Source organism: Solanum dulcamara, chromosome 5, assembly GCF_947179165.1.
Source record: "Solanum dulcamara chromosome 5, daSolDulc1.2, whole genome shotgun sequence".
NCBI lineage: Eukaryota > Viridiplantae > Streptophyta > Magnoliopsida > Solanales > Solanaceae > Solanum > Solanum dulcamara.
In genome coordinates, this window is record NC_077241.1 from 56563435 (window position 1) to 56586367 (window position 22933).

The 22933-nt window shown below is 35.1% G+C and overlaps 1 long non-coding RNA gene across 2 annotated transcripts; it reads right to left on the reverse strand.

Moving 5' to 3' along the window:
- Window positions 1–6939: 6939 nt before the first annotated feature.
- Window positions 6940–22124, reverse strand: LOC129888938 (uncharacterized). Of its 2 annotated transcripts, none has more exons than XR_008766757.1 (3): window positions 22054–22124; window positions 20702–20771; window positions 6940–7026 (listed from the first exon to the last, which is right to left on the reverse strand). It is a non-coding gene; the product is annotated as an uncharacterized LOC129888938 (long non-coding RNA). The 2 variants fall into 2 exon arrangements; XR_008766756.1 differs by having other exon boundaries at window positions 20702–20766; window positions 22054–22112.
- Window positions 22125–22933: the final 809 nt, after the last annotated feature.

Sequence of the window (22933 nt, forward strand, 5' to 3'; positions counted from 1 at the left end):
GTCAACCCAAATTACATTACTAAAAATTCATAGTGCCTACACCAAGTGTTGAATGTCATTTTAGGTACATCCTTAGGCATTATCTTTAACTGATGGTATCCTGACCTCAAATAATCTTAGAGAAAACCAAGCCACCCTGCAACTGGTTAAATAAATTATCTATATGAGGCAAGGGGTACTTATTCTGATGGTGACCTTATTTAACTACTTGTAATTTATAAATATTCTTATTCTACCATTATTTTTTCTTCAGAAAAATATTAGAGCACCCCAAGGAGAAATACTAGGATGAATAAAACCTTTATCAAGAAATTCTTGAATCTGAATCTTAAGTTTTCTCAACTATGCCAGAGCCATGTGATAGGAAGGATTATAGATTGGGCGAGTGTCTAGCTCTAAATCGATACAAAAAACAATGTCACTATCCGGAGGCATACCAAGAAAGTCTATAGGAAAAACATCCTGAAACTCTAAAACAATTGAGATTGACTCAATGGAAGGAGACTCTGCACTAACATTCTGAAGATGAGCCAAATAAGCTAAAAAAATCCTTCCCAACCAACCTTTTAGCTTGAATGAAGGATATGATATTGGCTGGCTTAGGCTTGTACACCCCTTCCCACTCTAATTTCCCCCTATCCGAGATCTCTAGAGTTACCATCTTAGCGTTACAATTAAGCACATTATAATATGGGGACAATCAATCCATACCCAAGATCACATCAAAATCAACCATATCCAATATAACTAAATCTAACCAAGTCTGAAAACCCATAAAGAAAACAAGCACGGTAAATATAGTTGACTAAAATAGACTCTCTAATAGGGGTAAAAACATAGATGGGGGAATCAAGGATATCACAGACCAAGTCAAATCCCAAAGCAAATTTAACTAATACATATGAAAAAGTAGAGACTAGATCAAATAAAATAGTAGTCATCAAGTCACAAACAAGAATAGTACATGTAATTAATGCGTCTGATGCCTCAACTTCTGTCCAACCACAAAAAGGCATAGCACTATGCTATATGATCATTATAATCAACCCCTCTACCTGTATTACCATTCCCTCCGCCTCTACAAACTCTTTAATTACCTAATCGCCCACTCTATAGATGTCCTCTATCATTATTACCTACATCCATTGGTACCACTGCCTTTGCCTACTACTATGTCTAATCAACTACCTGCAGTGAGGGCATTCCCTCCTGAAGTGTTCCTACTCTCCACAATTAAAATATTCCCCATCAAGGGATGGGCTACTGGATAATGAGTAAGAGGCACCTTAACCAACCTGTGTCAAATTTTGTTGTGGAACCCCTGAATAACCAACCATTGAAGTGAACATATAGGACTAGTTCGGACAGACTATATATACCTGCAAACCCGAACCCCTAGAGTAAGAACCAATGTAATTTCCCGCATTCTTGAGCTTCTTAGCCAAATACTTAGTCTACCCAAACTATCGAACTTATTCAATTATCTTAACATAATTCGACACCTTATTAAGCTTTTTTCTGCAGAATTTAGATGCATAAATAATACCTATAAGTCAGTTTCAATCCTTTAACATTCAAATAGATTCTCTCCTCCTTAGTGTTCACAAGTTGAGTAGTGAAATAGGACAAGGCATGGAACTTAGTCTCATTAGCTGCAACTGTCTTTCTACCCTGCTTAAGAGTCAGAAACTCACCCTTCTTTTAGTCTCTCAAAGAACGAGGAACATACTTCTCAAGGATCAAAGTGTGAAACTGAGTCCAAGTCAATAGAGGCAAAACTGATAAATAACACTCCATATAAGTTCTCTACCACTGCTTGGACTTGCCCTATAGTGGAAATGTCACAAAGTCAACCCCATATTGTTGCACGATGCCCAAATTGTGCAATCTCTCATAATAATCCAAGATAAACTCAAAATCATCCGTATTATCTATCCCATGAAACATTGGAAGCTTTACTTTAAGAATTTAGGAAGCATCTCATGCTTTGTGCCAGTTATTACAGGTCCTATTAAAGGACGAAAAAAGCATCAATGCTTAAATCTCTCTCTATCCTAGGGGCTACAATTGTGAAAAATTAAGTAACCTGAGCCTGAGAAGTAGAAATAGTGGGTGTGGCTCCAGTTCCTGCCAACTCACTCAAGAATGCCAAGACTCGTTGAACTGCTTTAGAAGACATAAGGGGGAGACCTGCACCTCGGTATGTGCTGCTACCTCTGACCCAACCTCCTTCTTGATCTCAACCTCAACCTCTTCCTTAACATGGTCTTGTGGTGGGGGAGGGTTCACTTGGCTTGGTATTTCTCCTACCTAAGCTCCATGTGGTGGTGGAGGGTTCACTTGCCTTGATGCTGATCCTACCTAAGCTCCACCCCTGAAGGGTGTTGATCTTTTGCTACCTCTTCCACTAACTCGACCTCGATCTCTTTGTCGTGCCCTTGTTCTGTTGTCTCTACTATTGTCTCTACTACTGGAGCTTTTATCATTGCACCGTTATGTGTCGTGTCAATCATTTATGGATAAAAGTGAAAAAAAATAGATACCAATTTGTATCACCAGATACCAATTGAAATCAAGTTATAGCACGAAAAAAGAAAGAAGAGAGAGACTTTTCCTAAAGTCCTGTAAACTCTTAAAAAATAGTACAAACATCTCTATATTGTTCCACAAGAATTTTCTAGACTCATTTTTGTACAATGAAATTAATGAGCATAGGGATCGGATACCAACTTTATCACAATTCAAATCAACTATTAGTGGCGCCTACAACTAACCCTCAAGTGGGAGAACCAACTATAATCCAACATTTAACCAATTTAGCTTATTTATGAAATAAATCCTCAAATAGAACACCAGAAAATCAATTTACAATAAGAAAAAGATGGAGTCCCCATAAACTCAATCAAGTTTAATGAAATACTACAAAAATAAACTCCCTAGAACCTAAAGGTTTTTGTACCAAAACTCTAACAAGTCTAGAAACAATGGGATGCAACCGCAAACCAAAAATAATAAGCTGTGTATAAAATGTTTGTGTCTGAAAAAATGGATAAATAAATTAAGAGGAATCCACGACAGCCTGAATGAAATAGCTTACCCTTAAATTCAAATCGTTGAAGTCTTACAACTGAGGTCTTTCAGTAGTCGGTTGAATATTCCATGTACTCAATACAAATATAGACAAGTGTAGAATTAATACATAAAATATAGTGTACTAGTAAGATCACACTACTAGTTTCAGTTAATAAAATATGAACAAGAAACCACAACTTAGTAAAATAGATAATACACAATTACATAACAACTATTGCAAAACCTAGATTCCAGTCCTTATAATCAAATTATTATACACAATGAGCATGATCAATCATAACATAACAACCAATCTGGTTCTCTCATGGAACCCTCACATAAACTATTAATGTACTGGCATGGTATCTGATCTTAATCATAGTTAGTGTACTGATGTGGCAATCTAATACCATCATGGTACCCAATTCAAATATACCAGTATGGAATTTGATCCAAATATACTAGTGTGTTACTCGATATAGATGTACCAGCATGGTACCCGATCCAACAAGAAATTACATATCATAATCACAACCATAATGAATAATAATCACACTTGTACAATCAAGTAACACATTTATTGCATATAATTGGATCAAAATTAGCATTTTAATTCATATACCTTATTTTTCTCTAATCATATATCATACATGCATTACTAATAAAGTAGTTAACGAGCACATAAAATATATAAAAAAAAAACACAACCATCACCTACCTCAAAATAAGCCTAAATGTTGTAAAGAACTTGAGCTTTTCCTTTTTGAAGTGATTTGTCTTGTTTTTGATCGAAGACAAATAAAATATATAATAATCAATGATCGGTGGCATAAATTATCTAGATTATAACTCAAATCCTAACTCTTGGTCAATTCCATCACCATCCCACCAAACTGGAGTTTTTTCCACCATTAATTCAAGTGAAAAATCCCCCCCCCCTAAGATAATCACTCTAGATTCTAAGATGTAAGAATTCAAATACAAATTAGGGGAATAATTAACATACCTTTATCAAAAGAATTGGTGAAAAAATGAGGAGAATAGCAATAAGTCGCCCCTCTCTTTCTCAAGAACAAAATTACAGAAATAAAATGATTTTGAAACTTTGTTGTATTAAATCCGCGACTGGTCCGCTATAGCGGCCATGCCATAGCAGGATTTTCCCTACCTTAGCGGTTTTCATGGAGACAGAATCTCGAAAATTCTCCCCTAAACCCCATTTTGCAATATAACCTCAAATCTTGACGTTTTATAATAACTCTTTCATGCCTTAATTATCAAAAAATCAAACCCAAGCTTACAAATTAATCCTAATCCATTCCCAGATAGACCTAGACTTTACCTTACTCTGATTTTATTTGATACTGACCAGTCTAATATTTTTAAGTTACTACCCAAAATATTTTCTAGCTCAAATTCTTTCATTATTTATTTTACCAAAAAATTGGCCTAGGTTTAAAACATTATTAGAATTGATTGAAAACCTTTTGAATTTTTTCTCCTTATGTGAGAAAATATCTCATCCCCAAAAATCCTACCTTCAAGCTCTCATGGCTGCTAAGAACGAGGTGAAAAAGTGAAAGCTCCTCAGGAAGGCAAAAGATTTTATTGCTACAACCTCTAAAATCAATAAGAATCAACCGAAGATAAACAAGATTATATCTTCTTTTTATTTTTCTCTTTGCTACTTTTAGTTCTCCTTACTTCTTCTTACATGATGACTCAGCCATTAAAGTTTCAAAGCTTGCTTGATTTTAAAATTTGACATACCACAAACATGAATCATTTTAAGAAAATTATATATCAAGACTCAAAACATCGAGATGATTTCATATCTAAAATCTAAGACTATCTAGAGGTAATTTTGATTTGATAGAGATTGAATAGTTAGTGTATACTTTATGTATAGTTCGTGTATACTTTATATATGGTTAAGCTATATTGAAATTTTTAAGTGTATCATAGTTTTAATTCCCCTATTCTTGAGAAATTACTTTTCTGTGTGAAATGATAATTTTACCTTTTTTCTTAGTGTTTTCATAATTTGTTTGTGATGTGGGAATAGTTGGCATGGTTTCTGATAAGATCGGGTGTGATTTTAGTGATTTAAGGCCTTGACTGGGAGTTTTATTGAGATAGTTGACTTAGGTCAATATATTGAGATTTGAGCATTGGAAGGGGATTTTGTCATTTCTATTGCATCCAGAAAGTTTAGTTTGGCCTAGTTGAGTGTTGACTTAGACCTACATGACCTTAGTATTTGTTTTGGAAATTTTGGCTAAAGTTGAGTTTTAGGCCTAAAAGGGACCTAGAAGAGTAATTTTATCATAACGACCTTTCATTGGAAATTTGATGATTCCATTGTAGTATAATAGCATATCCAGTTTATTTTTATCGGACCTCGAATGATTTTTAAGGTCCAACCAGAGGCATTTTAGAATTGTCTTCGCTGCTATTTTCTGGTTTCTGGTGCAACATGAATTACTCATCGCGATCGCGACCTGAGGTCATATGATCGTGATGTATTAGGACAATGAGCTTCATGATCGCGAGGGAGGGCTCATCGATCGCGACGTATAGTCTTATTTAGTGTTTTTCACAATCGCAAAAGGTAGGTGTATCGCAACAGTGTTCCTTTTTGTACTTCGTGATTGCGAGAGTTAGTGGTTCTTGATCACAAAGGGTTAAAAGTACCTGAACAGTGTTCACTTCGAAAAATAACCCATTTTTTGCATTTCCACCATTTTCAAACATTTGGAGCTTGAGGGAGACGATTCTTAAGGAGAATTTTAGGAGAAAACATTTGTGTAGGTCTATTTAATCAATCTTTATCATTTTCTATCAATTGTATCCTCTTAAATCAATTCAAAAATCAAGATTTCAAATAGATTTTTGGAGGTTTTCTTCCCAGTTTCAAAATTAATGATTTATTGATTTCTAATTCGTTTCTTTCTCAATTGTAATGGGTTTTTCAACTACGAGCTACCTTCAATGTGTAGAATATGATTTTCAAATAAAATTCCCAATTTTCCCTTTTCTTTTTTGAAGTTATTTTTAGAAGATTCTGATCTAGTTTTAAAACCTTACAATATGGGTATCACTAGACTCTTTTTGATGAAATCTTTCTATTTTTGATAGTGGGTAATCATTTCGAAGTCAAGGTTTGAGTATAGAGCTTTGCTTTGTGTGTTCATGAGAAGTTTTGGCCTTCGAGGTAGGTTTGGCTATCCTTCTTTGAGATTGGAATAGGATAATTAATCATTCATATATTATAGACTTTGGGATAGGGTCATAATGTGATTTGGGACCGTAATTTTATTCTGATTCCCATGTGGGGGCTTATTTGTGTGTTTTAGCTCATGCGAGGGCCTTACTTGCGATTCTATTTGCTTTGGGAGCATATGATTCATAATTTTCCTGTAAGAGAGGCTTGTAGTTACTATTTGACTTGTAATTCCCACCTGAGGGGTTGCATTGGGGGGATTGGTCATACATGAGTAATGCAACAATTCAAAAGTGGTGAACTTATATTTCAATATATCTCCTTTCCATTACTATTGTCACGACCCGACCTAGGGCCTAGTCATAACACGATGATCGAAACCGTGAAGGGCTCTAACCAAGCCTCTTGTACATATCATAAACATACATAAGGTGAAATATAAAAGCAGAAACATCATAAGAGAGTCTAAAACATGAATAAAAATCTAAAAATGTCTTATGACAACATAGACTCAAACATATATCCAATTAGATGTCTCTAAACATGAGTATGGGTGGGGGCTAAGACATGTCCCTAGCTCACCCTCAATATATGATGTAAAAAAAGTCTTTTGAAAAGGAAATAATAAGTAACTTGAAACTTGTCCCCGGTCAATGAGGACTCACCACAACACCGTCGGATGGAGAACACCTACTAGTTACGTGGACGATTAGGATCTTCAACCTCAACCCCTACATTATGAGACAATATATGCAAAAAGTATACATTAGTACATTGGAATGTACTAAGTATGACGGCGTAACATGCAACATAAATCATGGAATCTAAAGATCAAGTAAAACACATGATAAGATGGAATAAGTAAAGTCATGAGAAAATCATATTGACCAAAGCATTTAAAAGCATAAATTCAAAATCATAACATACTTAAGAGATCATACATATATGGGATAGGAACCATAACCAACAATAACACCATGCGAGTTATAACATGAAATCCGATGATCCCCACATCAAGAAGGAGGAGGCTACTTTGCCAAGGTAGACTCCTGATCATGAACATATGCTATTTGTGGATCCACTAGCTAGGCCAAAAAGGCAGTCCTACGGTGGCATGTAGTTATGAGACAAGAGACTTTATATAAGGACCCCTTATTTCGAGCGCCCACCTCAAGTCCACATTCGGTGCTAAGTCAAATCCCACGGAATACATACATAACATAAATATCATAATTTCATATATCATAGTCATGAATCATAGGCTTGAAATCCTAGAGTAGCTCATTTTCGTAACATATTTGTAATGTGAGAATTGTCCTTTCATCATTACAATCATATTTGCATAATTTGTATCATTAGGCCTTAGGTCGCCTTATTTCATAACTTGCATGAAGAACCATAATTTGAAACATACTTATAATTCATGATAATAATGGAAATACATAGTCATAATTCATACTTTGAAAATCCATGATCATAGCTTGTACTTGAAATTTGGGTAAGACATGAATGCATGATGAATTGACTTCAGAATCATGAAATTTACTTGAAAACATGCATGATCATAAACTTTATATCAGCCCATACATAATTCATATAGATAGTATCATTTGGAAGTATAATTGAAAATACTTATAATTTACATCATAAACCCTAAAAATCAAAGTAGGAAAATTCGTGGAAAAACTCTTCAATTTAATTCAATAACCGTCAATTTATATCAAAATAGACTCATGATCATACTTTAAATCAAAATTCATGCAATTGGAATAGAGATTACAAAACCCATAAAATACCATACTTTAATTTGATAGAAAACCTTGAGAAATTGATTGGGCTTCATGGATGAAAGGATCCATGAATCAATACCCACATACCTTGAGTGAGAACACCAATTAATTTGAAACAACTTGAGAGTTTTTATGAAGAGATTGAGTGAATTTACTTGAAGTCTTTAATGGAAACCCTTGAGAGCCTTTTTGTAGAAAGAGAAATATTTGATAGATGAATTGTAGAAGAATGAATAGAATTAGAGGTTTAAGTTAATTTATAGAGTTGAATTAGGTTCTAAAAACATCTAGGTTCATTAAATAATAATTTGGAAAAGGTCTAAAATGCCCTTTAAAAACTCAACTCGGCCAAAAAACCCTTCCAAGTCCGTGATGTGGAACTATCGCGATCAACTCAGTCAGAAAACTATCCCAGGTCCACGACGTGGACCTATCGCACACCCTACTATTTAATGGATTTTCTTAAATATCCATCTTCTAATATATGAGTCCTAAAAATCCACAGAGACTATTTTCTCGCAGGTTTTGACCCCCTGATAGATATTTCAAACAAGAATTCTCCAAAAAGATTAAGGATAATGCGTTACGTGAGCGACCTATTTTCAAGGCATTCTTAAGGCACTTATGAGCATTTTGAGGGATGTTACAACTATCTACTTGAGGGTGTATATCATGTTTAGGTTGAGTTTGAGAACTTTGAACCTTATTTTACATGTTGAGTTGAATATTGCCTCCATGCTATATATGTTGTGATGTATTCATCACATGCAGTATATCATTGATCTTGGAAAGTTGAGAAATGTAGAAATTCTTTTAGAGAAAGAAAATTTGTGTAACACCCCATATTATTTTAACTTAGATTATTTCGAGAACCTAAGGACAATTTGCAAAAAGTAAAACTGGGGAGCAAGTCCGTGTCGTAGACTAGGGTAGGTATTTTTGTACAGGTAAAAATTTGAGATAGAAGAATGTGTGATGTTTTCTCATCGCCGAGAATAAAATTTTTGAAAAATAAATCTGGGGACAAGGTCCGCATCACGGACCTGGGTTTTGATTTTTTCCCATCGTCTATTTTAATGTGGGCATTTTGGTCTTTTCTCCACCTTTTTCCAACTTAACCCACTATGTTTTGGGATTAAAATTTATCCCTTATTAGTACCCTAGGGGTATTTCCTCTCATTAACACTTATACTAATTGAGAGCAAAGATTGGAGAGGAGAAAATGGCTAGGGTTCTAGCGTTCAACATCCATTGTTCGAGTTTGATTATTCTTCAATTTTCAGGTATGTAAGGCTACTCATAATATTGGATTGATTTCATCCACATTCCCTACATCTTCATTGAGTCGAGTTGAGTTTGAGTTTCGAGTTTCCATGAACTGAGTTCTTGTGTTATTTATAAATTCTATTGAGTTCTAGCATATAATTTCATATGTATTGATTATGTCTATGAGTTGAGTAATTAAGGTATACATTCATGTCTTCATTTACATGAACCCTAATTGAGATTTCATTTTTATTTTATGCATTGATGGAGTTTTTAAAGCATGATTTGTGAACATTTTGGAATGAGAATGAGTTGAGTCTGAGTTGAGTCTAAAAAGTTCTTAAACTTCCATTATTCTGAACATGAGTATTTTGAGTATAAGTGATTGTTTGAGGTAGAGGTTTGAGGATTTATGAATGAGTTCGAAAGCATATTTTAAATGAAAGATTTGATGATTGAGATGATATTGAGTTTGATGAGAGTCTAATGAGACTAGATGAGATGATTTGATTAAATTGATTTGGTTGAGCATATGAGCACATTGAGTCATTTGAGAGTAGTATTGAACACCGATTTGGGTAAAAGTAAATAACAAATCAAACCCCATAAACTACATAGCCAACATAGGATAAATGCTATGCCTTTATAGTTCTAAAAATGGGACTTTTATTGATTGTGGATTCAATGAGGTTGATCATTTCTTACTCTAGCAAGGTATTGGATTACTACGCAATGGTAGTGCAAAGTGTTGTATTATCACCAGCTCATAAATGATGGTTTCGGTTAGATAAACCCCCTAAACTTGAAGGGTTTGATTTAGTTGAGTTGCATATCATTAAGTTTATTTTCAAAGCACCGTTTATGTTTTAAACTTGCATGCTTATTGAGTTGAGTCATTTTCAGAGTGAGTCCCTCGAGTTGAGTTTCATGATGTTGAGTATTGTTGATTATATTTTTCTTTCAGCTATTTTACGTACTCACACATTGCATGCACTAATGTCATTCAAATTGCATTTTTTTATGATGCAAATATATATTTTAGAGATTATAACACTCCTGAAGTCCTTAGGCTAAACTAACTCAACTTGATCTGGAAATTTACTTCAAACACTGACTACGAGACCCTTCAAGGGATATATTGCTTTTCACAGCTCATGGAATGGTCCATGGAAAATGCCTTGGATCAAGGATAAGAGGGAGAAAGGGACCATGGAGGGCTCTATTGCCCATGGTGGTAACTACGGACTCTAAAGCCATTCGTGAACTTCTTCCCTTGGACACCCTAAGTTGAAGACCACCATGATCAAGGATCACAACCTGTAGTGGGGTTCATGGACCGTGATGAGGTCCATGAAGCTTAACCCCTTAAACCTTTGGGATGATTCAGCTTTACGAGAGCCTTCATGGTCCATAGTGACCACCACAGATATGGTGGCTTCCGTGAAGGTCAACCCCTCCCAATAATGCCTAAGTCAAGGACCACGTCCACTCATCACAGACCATAGTGAGTTATACAGACTATGGTGGACATCCGTGAAAGTGCCCAATTCAGTTTTAATAAAGGGTATTTCGGTCTTTTCTCACTTTATCCTTATTGAACCTTGCATGTTTAAGGACTAAATTAATTGTTTGATTGGCTGAGTTGCATTTTTCCAAGTCTATTTCTCTTTAAAAGCATTAATTATTTTAAACTTGCTTTCTCTATTGAGTCGAGATGATTGTAGAGTTGAGTCCCTTTAGATGAGTTAATTGATATTGAGTTTGTTGATCGTATCTTCTTTCAGCTATTTTACATACTTGTATATTCTATGTACTGACGCCATTTGACCTGCATCGTTTTATTGAAAATCACTTCTACTCTCAGATTTGGTGAGTCTTCCTTGCATCCGGAGACACTCTTGATTAGTTATCTTTCTTTTGAGTATTTCCTTTTGGGTAGCCATGGACTAGTCATTGATACCTTTTTGATAGTATTAGAGGGTTCATAGATAGATAGTGAATGTGTTGAGTAAATATTTTGATTTTCAAACCTACCCTTGATACGGAGTCAAGATGAGTTTGGTTTTAGATATATTATTCTTCTTTAGAATTATTTATTTGGTTAGGCCACTTGATTGTCCCTTTTATTGTTGTTTTAAGTCTTCTACTGAATAAATAAATGTGCAATTTGACCAAGTGATATGCTTGGGGACCAACAATAGTCTTCAAGTATCGGCCACATCTAGGGTACCCTCTCGAGGTGTGACAAATTTGGTATCAGAGAATAGAGTTCAAGAATCTTAGGGTGTCTATGAAGCTGTGTCAAGTAGAGTCTTGATTATGGGTGTGTCGTGCACCACACTTATAATCAAGAGGCTATAGGACATTAGAAATTATTTCACTTCTTCACATTCTGAGTTTGTGTGAAAGGGACTAACTCTGAAAAGTTCCTTCCTAATTCGTGCATTATGCATTTATAGATAATTCCTCCTAAGTGTACTGCCAGTTAGAGGAACATCACTAACACTAAGATTCCACAGTCGGAGATGCCCCTACTATCTGGGTAAGGACTAGGGGTTGACTTGCCCAATCTGTGGAGGAACCCCAAATGCCTACTACTCAACCAATCCCTACAATGGAGGTTGATTTTAGAGGAGAGATCTCTATGCTCACACAGTTGGTAACAACCTGAAATGGTAACCAGAATTCACCGGCTCCTAGATTTAGCTCTCAAGAGTCATCATCTTCTTTGAGGATATAAGATTTCTTGAGGATGAACCCACCGTTCTTCATAGGGTCTAAGGTGGAAGAGGATCCCAGAACTTTATCGAAGAGATGTGGAAGATACTAAAAGCAATGCATGCTACTAAAATTGAAGGGGTTTAGTTAATTTCCTATCAGCTCAAGTATATTGTTAATGTATAGTATAACCAGTAGGAGGAAAGTCGTAGTGAGGATGCTGAGCCTACTATTTGATATTAGTTCGAGGGAGAATTCCTTGATCACTTCTTTCCTAGAGAATTTAGGGAAGCAAAAGTTAAAGAGTTCGTGAATTTGAATAAGAGGGACTGACCATGAAGGAGTACAACTTTAAGTTCATCTAGTTTTCCTTATGCTCAGCAGGTTGAGGAGGATAAGAAAAAAAATAGAGAAGAGCATTTGAGAAATCAAGACAAATTAGCCGGGTACAAGAATTAATAGATATAAGATAAGTGCAACAGGTCCTTCTTTCAGAAGAGGTCTTTTAACTATGCTCCATCACCAGCAAGTGCACTTGCACCCAATTACAAGTATGAACAGAAGTCACAGAGCCAACAGAACTTTAGAGTCTAGGGTTCTCAGTCTCGAGGGAGTGTAGATCAAGGTTGAATGGGAAAGCCGCCTTGCAGCAAGTGTGGTAAACTCTATTTGGAAGAATGCAGAGAAGGCATAAATGGGTGCTACAAATGTGGTAAGGTGGGCCATTTTCAGAAAAAGTTTCCGATGTAGGGAGACAGAGCCCAATCTTCTTATGCAATACTACCAGTTAGAGGTAATTAGAGAGCTTATATTTCAGGTATGGGCAGAGATCAAACCATCTATATGCTATGGCTAATTGCCATGATCAGGAGAAATCACCATATGTTGTCACTAGTGTGCTTTGGGTCTTCTCTTTTGATTTTTGTGATTTGCTTTATCCTGGTGCCACTTTATCATTTGTAACCCCTTATGTGGCTAATAAGTTTTATAAAATCCCTAAGTGTCTTCTTGATTCTTTTAGTATGTCCACTCCTGTTTGCGAGTCTATCTTAACTGAGAGGGTAAAAGATATTGTATCATGTTAATCTATCACAGGGATTGCTGATTTAGTTGAGTTGGATATGGTTGATTTTGATGTGATTCTTCACATGGACTGCCTTTATGCCTGTTATGCCTATGTTGATTTTAGGACTCGGATTGTTAAGTTCAAATTCCCAAATAATCTCATCTTAGAATAGAAGGGCAGTCTTGTCGTGCCTAAGGGTAAATTTATTTTCTACCTTAGGACCAGAAAGTTAATCTTGAAAGGGTGCATTTATCATATCGTGCGAGTTAAATATGATAGTTTGGATTCTCCATCTCTTGAGTCAGTCCCAATTGTTAATGCATTTCTCGAATTCTATTTTAAGGATCTGCCTAGAGTCCCTCCTAATAAGGAGATCGAATTTGGGATTGATGTCCATCCTGATTTGCAACATATCTCTATTTTTCCATATAGAATGGCTCCTGTTGAATTGAAAGATCAGTTGAAGGATTTGCTAGATACGGGCTTATTAGGCAGAGTGTCTCACCTTAGGGAGCTCTTGTCCTATTCAGGCGAAAGAAAGATGGCTCATTGAGAATGTGTATTGACTATCGTCAGCTGAAAAAGGTCACTATAAAGAACAAGTACCCTCTCCCCAAGATAGATAGTTTGTTTGACCAACTTTAGGGTAACACTTATTTCTCAAAGATAGACCTCAAATCAGGCTATTATCAGTTGAAAGTGAGAGAATGTGATATTCCAAAGATCGCCTTCCAAATTTGATATGGTCACTTCAATTTTCTTGTTATGTCTTTTGGTTTGACTAACGCTCCTTTAGTATTAATGAATTTGATGAACAGAGTGTTTAAATAGTAGTTGGACATGTTTTTGATTATGTGCATCAACAACATACTGATCTATTTGAGAAATGAGGGGGAGCATGCTAATCATCTAAGAATTGTTCTTCAGGCTCTCAAGGATAGGGAGTTGTATGCTCAGTTTTGTAAGTGTGAATTTTGGCTGGATTCTGTGGCATTCTTAGGCCATGTTGTATCTGGTGAAGGTATATAAGTTAATTTGTAGAAGATTGAGGCGGTAAAGAAATGGCCTAGACCCACATCCCCAACGAACATAAGAAGTTTCTTACGTTTGGATGGTTACTACCGAAGGTTTGTTGAGGGGTTTTCATCAATATCATCTCTATTGACTAAGATGACTCAAAAGAAGGCTAAGTTCTAATGGTCAGATGCTTACGAGAAAAGTTTTCAAGAGCTAAAAATGAGATTGACTACTGCTCTAGATTTGTCCCTACCTGAGGGAACAAATGGGTTTGTTATCTATTGTGATGCATCCAGATTTAGATTGGGTTATGTATTGATATAGAAGGGTATAGTTATTGCCTAAGCTTCCAGAAATCTTAAGATTCATGAAAGGAACTACCCAACTCACGACCTTGAGTTAACATTCGTTATCTCCATGGTGTACATATCGATGTGTTCACTGATCATAAGAGCTTATAATATATGTTTACTCAGAGAGAGTTGAACCTGAGGCAGAGGAGATGCCTTGAGCTACTCAAGGATTATGATAAGAGCATTCTTTACTAGTCAGGTAAAGCTAATGTTGTTTCTGATGCTCTTAGTAGGTTATCTATGGGAAGCACAACCCATGTAGAGGAGGGAAAGAGAGAATTGGCTAAAGAGGTACATAGGCTTGCACGCTTGGGAGTTCAACTTATTGACTCTAGTGAGGGTAGCACTAATGTTCAGAATGGGGTTGAATCATCTCTAGTTGCTGAGGTGAAAGAAAAACAAGATCAAGATCCCATTTTTCTCTAGTTGAAAAATGATGTTCACAAGTAGAAAGTAATGGCTTTTTCAAAATAGAGAGATACAATGTTGAGGTATCAAAGTAGATTGTGTGTTCTAAGTGTTGATGGCATGCGAGAGAGAATCATGGCAGAGGCCCATTGCTATAAGTATTCCATCCATCCAATTTCTATAAAGGTGTACCACGACTTAAGAGAAGTATATTAGTAGAGTGGAATGAAGATAGATATAGTAGAGTTTGTGTCCAGGTGCCTGTATTTCCAACAAGCCAAAGTTGAGCATCAAAGGCCTTGTGGTGTAGCTCAGAATATTGAGATTCCAGAATAGAAGTGGGAGATTATCAACATGAACTTTATCACAGGTTTATCGCATTCTCACAGATAGTATAATTCCAATTGGGTAATTATGGACATGATGACCAAATCAACCCACTTTTTACTATTTAAGACTACTGATACCGCAGAAGACTATGCCATATTTAATCTTCAAGAAATTATTAGACTTCATGAAGTTTCTTTTTCTATCATCTCAGATGGGGGAGCTTAATTTACTTCTCAGTTTTGGAGGTTGCTCTAGAAAGGTTTGGGTTTAAGAGTGAACCTTAACACTGCTTTCCATTTGCAGAACGACGACCAAGAAGAGCGTACAATTCAGACTTTGGAGGATATTTAAGAGCCTGTGTCATCAACTTCAAAGGTAGTTGGGATGACCACTTTTCTCTTATTGATTTTACCTATAATAACAACTTCCATTCGAGTATTCAGATTGCCTCATATGAGGCCTTTTATGGGAAGAGAGGTAGATCATCGATTGGTTGGTTCAAAGTTGGTCAAGCTGAGTTAATTGGACAAAACATAGGTCATCAGGCCATGGAGAAGGTGAAAATCATCCAAGAGAGGTTGAGGGCTAGTCAGAATCTCCAGAAATCCTATACTATTTAGCAGGAGAGATTTGGAGTTTGAAGTGCATAATTGGGTATACTTGAAAGTTTTACCCATGAAGGGTATGATGAGATTTGGGAAGAAATAATAGCTTAGTCCCCGCTACATTGGTCCTTATCAAATTGTGAAGAGGGTTTCTAATGTCGCATATGAGTTAGAGTTGCCATCAGAGTTAGCAACTATTCGTCTAGTGTTTCACATCTCTATGCTTAAAAAGTGTTTGGGAGATACTTCACTTGTTGTTCTAACTAAGAGAATTAGGGTGAAAGAGAGTTTGACTTATGAGGAGGTTCCATTCATATTCTTGATCGTTAGGTTCATAAATTGAGAACCAAAGAGGTAGCATCTGTCAAAATTCTATGGCAAAACCAGTTTATTAAAGAGGCCACATGGAAAGATGAAAAAAATATGAAGGCTAAATACCCTCATCTATTCGTGCCTTCTAATGATGATATTGATGGTAAGGTTCCTTTTTCCTATCTTTGAGTTGATATTCATTTTGAGTTTGAGTATATAATGCATATTTTTGAGTCCAAGTTATGATTGTTTGAGTATCTGAGTTCTTGATTTGCATTTGTGCCTTAAGTGATTCCTAGCTTGGCCATCATTCGAGGATGAATAATCCCAAGAGAGAGATATTGTAACACTCCTGAAGTCCCTAGGTTGAACTAACTCAAAAGGATCTAGAAATTTACTATAGATGCTGACCACGAGACCCTTCACGGGATGTATTACTCTTCATGGCTCGTGGAGAGATCTGTGAAAAATGCCTTGGAGCAAGGAAAAGAGGGGGGAAGGGACCATGAAGGGATTTACGGCCTATGTTGTTCATCACGGACCATAAAGCCATCTATGAACTTCACCCCTAGGACCCCCTAAGTTGGATACCACCACAATCGAGAATCAAAACCCATAGTGGCATTCACGGACCATAAAGAGGTCCGCGAAGCTTAACCCCCTGAACCTTTGCGATGGGTCGACTTCATGAGAGCCTTCGTGGCTCAAAGAGCTATTTGGGTGCACCCAAACAACTCTTCCCCTTCTTAAAATTAGAACCCATTGAGGTAGTGACCACCACAGATAGTGGTGCCTTCTGTGAAGGTCAAAACCTCCCAATAGAGCCCAATTCAAGGACCACATCCACTCATAATAGACCTTGGTGAGTTGTACGAACCATAGTGGACGTTTGTGATAGTGCCTGAATCAGTTTTAATAAAGGTCATTTTGATCTTTTTCCAACTGAACCCTACATGTTTAAGAACTAAAAATTAGTCCCTTATCATACACAATAGGGGTTTTCTCTCATTCCCACTTGTATCTTCTTGAGAGAAGCGATTGGAGAAAACAAAAAAAACTAGAGTTCAAGGTCTTCGAGCAATCCCTTCGAGTTTCGATCGTTTCTTCAAATTACAGGTATGTAAGGATAATTACAATGCTGGATTGAGTTTGTCCATGAGCCCTAAATATTTCTTTTCGTCAAAATATAGATTGAGTTTAAGTTTTAATCATGTTGACCGAGTTATGGAATTATTGATATAATTCCCTATCGAGCTCTATCTATAGATATATATAAATGAATACATCATGTTGAGTCTTATGATTTGAGTTATTAATTGACTGTTCTTGATACCCTTTCCATAAACCTCACCTTAGTTGATGATGATTGCATTATATGCATTTATTTTGAGATAAGTAGAATGATTTTCATGTATTTAACGAATTATGACTTTTAAATTGAGTCTATGCATATTTTATTGTTGTTTTAAAGAGAATGAGCATTGAGTCTAAATGACTTGACCATTGAGCTAAATGATTGATTTAATAATTGAGATGGAGTTGAGTTGATTAGAGTCCGAATTTACATAATTCGATTTGATTTGAGTCTTATGGGCATATTTATTCTTAGAAGAAGTATCGAGCACCGAATTGAGTGAGAGTAAATACAAACTCAAACTCAATAAACTATGTAGCCAGCATAGGGGTGGATTGAACCATAAATTTAGATGTTTTATTTTTGTCCGAAAAGAGGACTTGATTTGATTAATTGTGGATCCAACATTGGTTGATTCCTTCCTTACCATGGCAAAGTATTGGATAGACGTGGCAACGATGTTGGATCATTGTACATCACTAGCTCATAGGTGGTGGTTGTCGGATAAGAGAAACTACCAAATCTAAATTAATTATTTGATTGGCTGAGTTGCATTTTGCCAAGTCTATTTCTCTTTAAAAGCATTAATTATTTTAAACTTGCATTCTTTATTGAGTTGAGTTTATTGTAGAGTTGAGTCCCTTGAGATGAGTTGATTGATATTGAGTCTACTGGTCATATCCTTTTCTAGTTATTTTATATACTTGTACATTCTATGTACTAACGCCATTTAGCCTGCATCATTTCATAATGCAGATACAGGTTTTAGAGATCCTTAGCAGGTGCATCATTCATGATTACTTCTACTCTCAGATTTGGTGAGTCCTCCTTACATCCGGAGGTACTCTATGTTAGTCATCTTTTCTTTTGAGTATTTCCTTTTGGATAGCCATGGACTTGTCATTGGCACCTTCTTAATTGTATTAAAGGATTCATAGACAGATAGTGAATGTGTTGAGTAAATGTTTTCATTTTTAACCTACCCTTGATATGGAATCGAGATGAGATTTGTTTTAGATACATTATTCTTCCTTAAAATTATTGATTTAGTTATCCCACTCGATAGTCCACTTTCCTATTATTATAAGTCTTTTGCTGAATGAATGAATGTGTGATTTGACCAAATAGTTCTCTTGGAGATCAGCAATGGTCTTCAAGTTCCAGGCACGCCTAAGGTACCCTCTCGGAGCGTGACAACGATCTTCAAAAGATGCTTAGTTAAAGATCACTCCATCTCAGTTTTGATGAGACCTCCTTTCTTTTGGAGGGATCTTTTCATTCTAGTTTATTTCTTTTATTGGAATAGTTTTTTTGAGGTAGCCATGGGCATGTCCCAGTACCTTCTTAAAATGAGTTTAGTGGCTTCATAGACAATGATTAAGACGGTGACAGAGTAGAGTTGATGTTTTCATTTTGAACTTATTTTCTTATGATGTTGAGTTGATTTGATCTGTTTATTTAAAACTAATCCTTCATTGAGCTGTCGAATTGTTAGCTCAATTAAGTGTTTTTTTTATTTTATAAGTTTTTCGCTGTGTGATTGAATCAGTGATTAGACCAAGTAGTTTTTTGGGGGCCAACAATGGTATTCGAGTGCCGTCCACGCATAGGGTATCCTCTCGGGGTGTGACATTATGACACCTTTTTATATTCTTGATCACGAGTTAGGTGGAAAGATGATGAGATATTGCAATTTTGATTTGGTATATGGACTGTGAGTCCCCAATAGGTCCTTGTATGTAAGCCTTAGCTCGACAAGTGTATACGAAAGTTGTGCGACAACCTTGATTCCACCGTACCACTCCATTCATACATCATCTATTTGTATTGCATTTCATTGTTCTTTGAATTATTTGGCATATATGATTATATGTGATATTGAACTGTACCAATATATTTACTTTACTAGTGTTATTTTATATAAATTGGTAGCACCGATGCTGAAATGAGACTTTTCTATAAGCAGGTGGAAGCGTTCCTTAGTTTATTACATAAGCCTGATTAATTTCTTATAGTCAGTCCGTCAAACATACTGAGTACATGTGGATTGTGCTTATCCCCACTTATGTGTCCCTTATGATGCAGATCCTAGTTAAAGTATTCCGCGCGGTAGCTGATCTATCTAACGAATAGCGTATTATCAGATGAGTGGTGGATCCAGTGATTTGGATTGCCACTAGTTCTATCTTTTACTTCATCTTTCTGTTTGTGGTTGAATAATTTTGTTGTTGTATTAGTTCAATATTTTTAATCAATGACAAAATAATTTTACTACAACTGTATCATGTTTTTTTTTTCCAATCTTACAAGTTATTTTGCAATTTGCATCCATTAGCATATCAAAGAAAAGTAGCAAATACTATCAAATTCAAAAGCAAGTATAATAAAAAAAATTATAGGATTAATTTTCTAGATTGTTTGTATTTTAAGTCAAGGTCTATTGGAAATAAACTCTTTATTTCTAAAATAGAGGACTGTTTTGCGTATACTCTATCCTCTCCAGACTCTATTTTGAACTACACTGAATATATTATTGTTGTTTTTTAAAGAAATTTAAAATAATGAAAAAAATTAATAATTATTCATATGCAAAATTCTTAATATAAAGTTGAACCTTAAAAGTTAGATTAAGAATTTTATGATATTATTAACATAATGGCAAGACCAAGCACACACCCCTTTTTTAACTTGCTCCTAAATTTCATTTTAACACTCCAATTCATGCTTATTTTCTAACTCCATTTTTCATGTATCATCTAAACAAAAAATTATTCAATGGACATATATTTAGTATAGTGATACCCAAGTGAGTTTGACAATGAACAACTTCAAGATTTGAGTTACCAACTTGATACTTTCATAATCCATATGCAAGGTAGTAATCCCCAATTTTCCAACTTGCAAGAATTTTGTAATTGAGGCAACCTATATTAGTGATTCAACTTATGGAATACGACAATAATGCATAAGCTCAACTTATGAAAGTAAGAAACAACAATCCACTAGGTTCTATTACATATCATTTTCAAAACCAGAAAGTCATCACATCAAGGACATCTAATTCTAAAATATTAAGTCTGGAAATATCAACAACCAAAATAAATAAATGACATAGTTTGTGTCTGAAAACTAAAGACATCATGCCATGACTGAGAAAATTCAACACGAGCTAGAAGGAATAACTCACCATGGAACCTGATGTGCTGGAAACTGACTAGAGTTGAGGTCTAGTCGAATTTGTTGGTACACTCACTGCACTAGACAAAAGAAAAACCAAGAAAAATATAATTAGGGGTCAGTACAGGGCAACATGTACTGAGTAGGTATCATCGGCCGACTCAAAACAGAAATTAATATGCATAAAGTAATAGCGGAAAATCAACCATAGCACTTAACAGGAGTCAAACAACAAGATCACGATCAAGTGACAACACAACGAAAAATTACATAGTCAGTCAACGATATCAAGAGTATACATGAGGACTCAGGCCTCCACACCACCGTCTTTTGGGAAATGAGTTATTTGAGATTGGTAGTATTACGTCATTTAATTTATTTTCCTTTAATATTATTGTGTCGAAACATGACACTCGATCCAAATATATCATGTCAGTTCGTGACACATGATCCAAATATATCTTGTCATCTCGTGACACTCGATCCAAATATATCGTGTCGGCTTATGACACCCGATCCAAGTATATTTAATTCATCATTCTTTATTATCACTCTCCACTTTATTAATAATTTTTTATCAAACCTTTTTTATTCAAGGCATCATTTTTAATAAGGGCAAGTTCAAGATTATGGATTTCACGGTCTTGGGATTATAGACCAATCACCACAACATATCAACTATGCAAACCACAACAATTAAATGCATAGTAAACTTCACACATTACTCAATAACTTCAATCAATATTAAGAGTCTATTCATGATATAGAATAAATCATAACCTACCTCAACCAAAGAAACAAAAGTCAAGCAAGCTAATTCACCAATGCCTTTTCTTTTTTCAATGTCTTACGTTTCCAATCTAACAATTATACAATATTCGTAAGTAAATGAGTTCATAGACATCCATACTATATGTATGTTTAACCTAGACCCAAAAACTCACCCAATTCTATAATCAATTTCCTAAAACTCAAACCTAGGGTTAAGTTTTAATTCCTCCAAATAACATAACTTTAATGTTGTTCATAAAAAAATATACTTAATATTCCTACTTGGGAGGGCAACCAGTATTTAAAAGAAAATAAAACTCGAAACAAGAGAATCTGAGACTATGTGTAGAAAGAATTAAACAAACAAAACAATTTTTTATCTTTATACAAACATTTACAATCGAATCACTCAATTATTACTTCAATCATTGCCTAATTAGTATGTCTGCCACCTCTCCCAATTTTCAATCCAAATTAATTCACCACCCTACCATTCTCTTTTCTCTTTTCACCCAATAATATTATTACTCCTCCATGTGACAATAAATATAAGCATACAGAAAATAATTCATGAATAAAAATAATTCTCACCTGAAAAGCTCGATTTCTCTTCGTTTGTATTCATGCCGCCCACGATCTTTTATTTTCTCTTCTAAAATTCTTAGATATTAAAAATAAAAAATATCCCTAACTTATTTTAATAAATATGGGACAAGTGGTATATGGTATTAACTAAATTATCAATTTAGTCTACTAACTAAATTAAATATCTAAAGTTATCCCTCAACTAAATAGTTGTGCCTATCAAATAGTCCAAAATACCCATTAAATTTATGAGATGAGTCTTTTATGAAATAGAAAACTCTAGTACTCTACTCAAAACGACCTAATGGATCGTTACAGGATAATTGTAAATGAATAATGAATATTTATGATATTATTAATATTATTAAAAAGTTTTAATTTTGTTCACGTCATGATCTCAGTTGAATGTTGGATTGTGAATTTGTAGTATATATAATACATAATTATCATCTTATTACTGTTTATATTTTGTTGATTGTTTTTTCATATTGGCTGAAAAGTTGAATAGTTCGATATGAAATTAAAAAATGATTTAATTGATGAGTCTACTTGGAAGCCGAAGACTTCAAATTACGAATCCGCCTTTGATTCAACATATATGAGTACTATATATACATGCATAAACTCTAAATTTAACCATGTATAAATAGTATAATTTTTCATTAAAAAAGTCCTTATATATCCCTCGATCCTACCTTCCTCTACCCCTGATTGGGTGAACTCCTAATTTTTATAAAGTTTAGTTGGTCTCGAGCTTGGATAAAAGAAGATGAATCCAATAGCTTGACGATCGTAAATATATATAGCCAAACTATGAGGAAGTGAAATGGATACAAAAGAATTTGTATATAGTAAAATTTGGGATCAAAGCATAATTGATGAATTA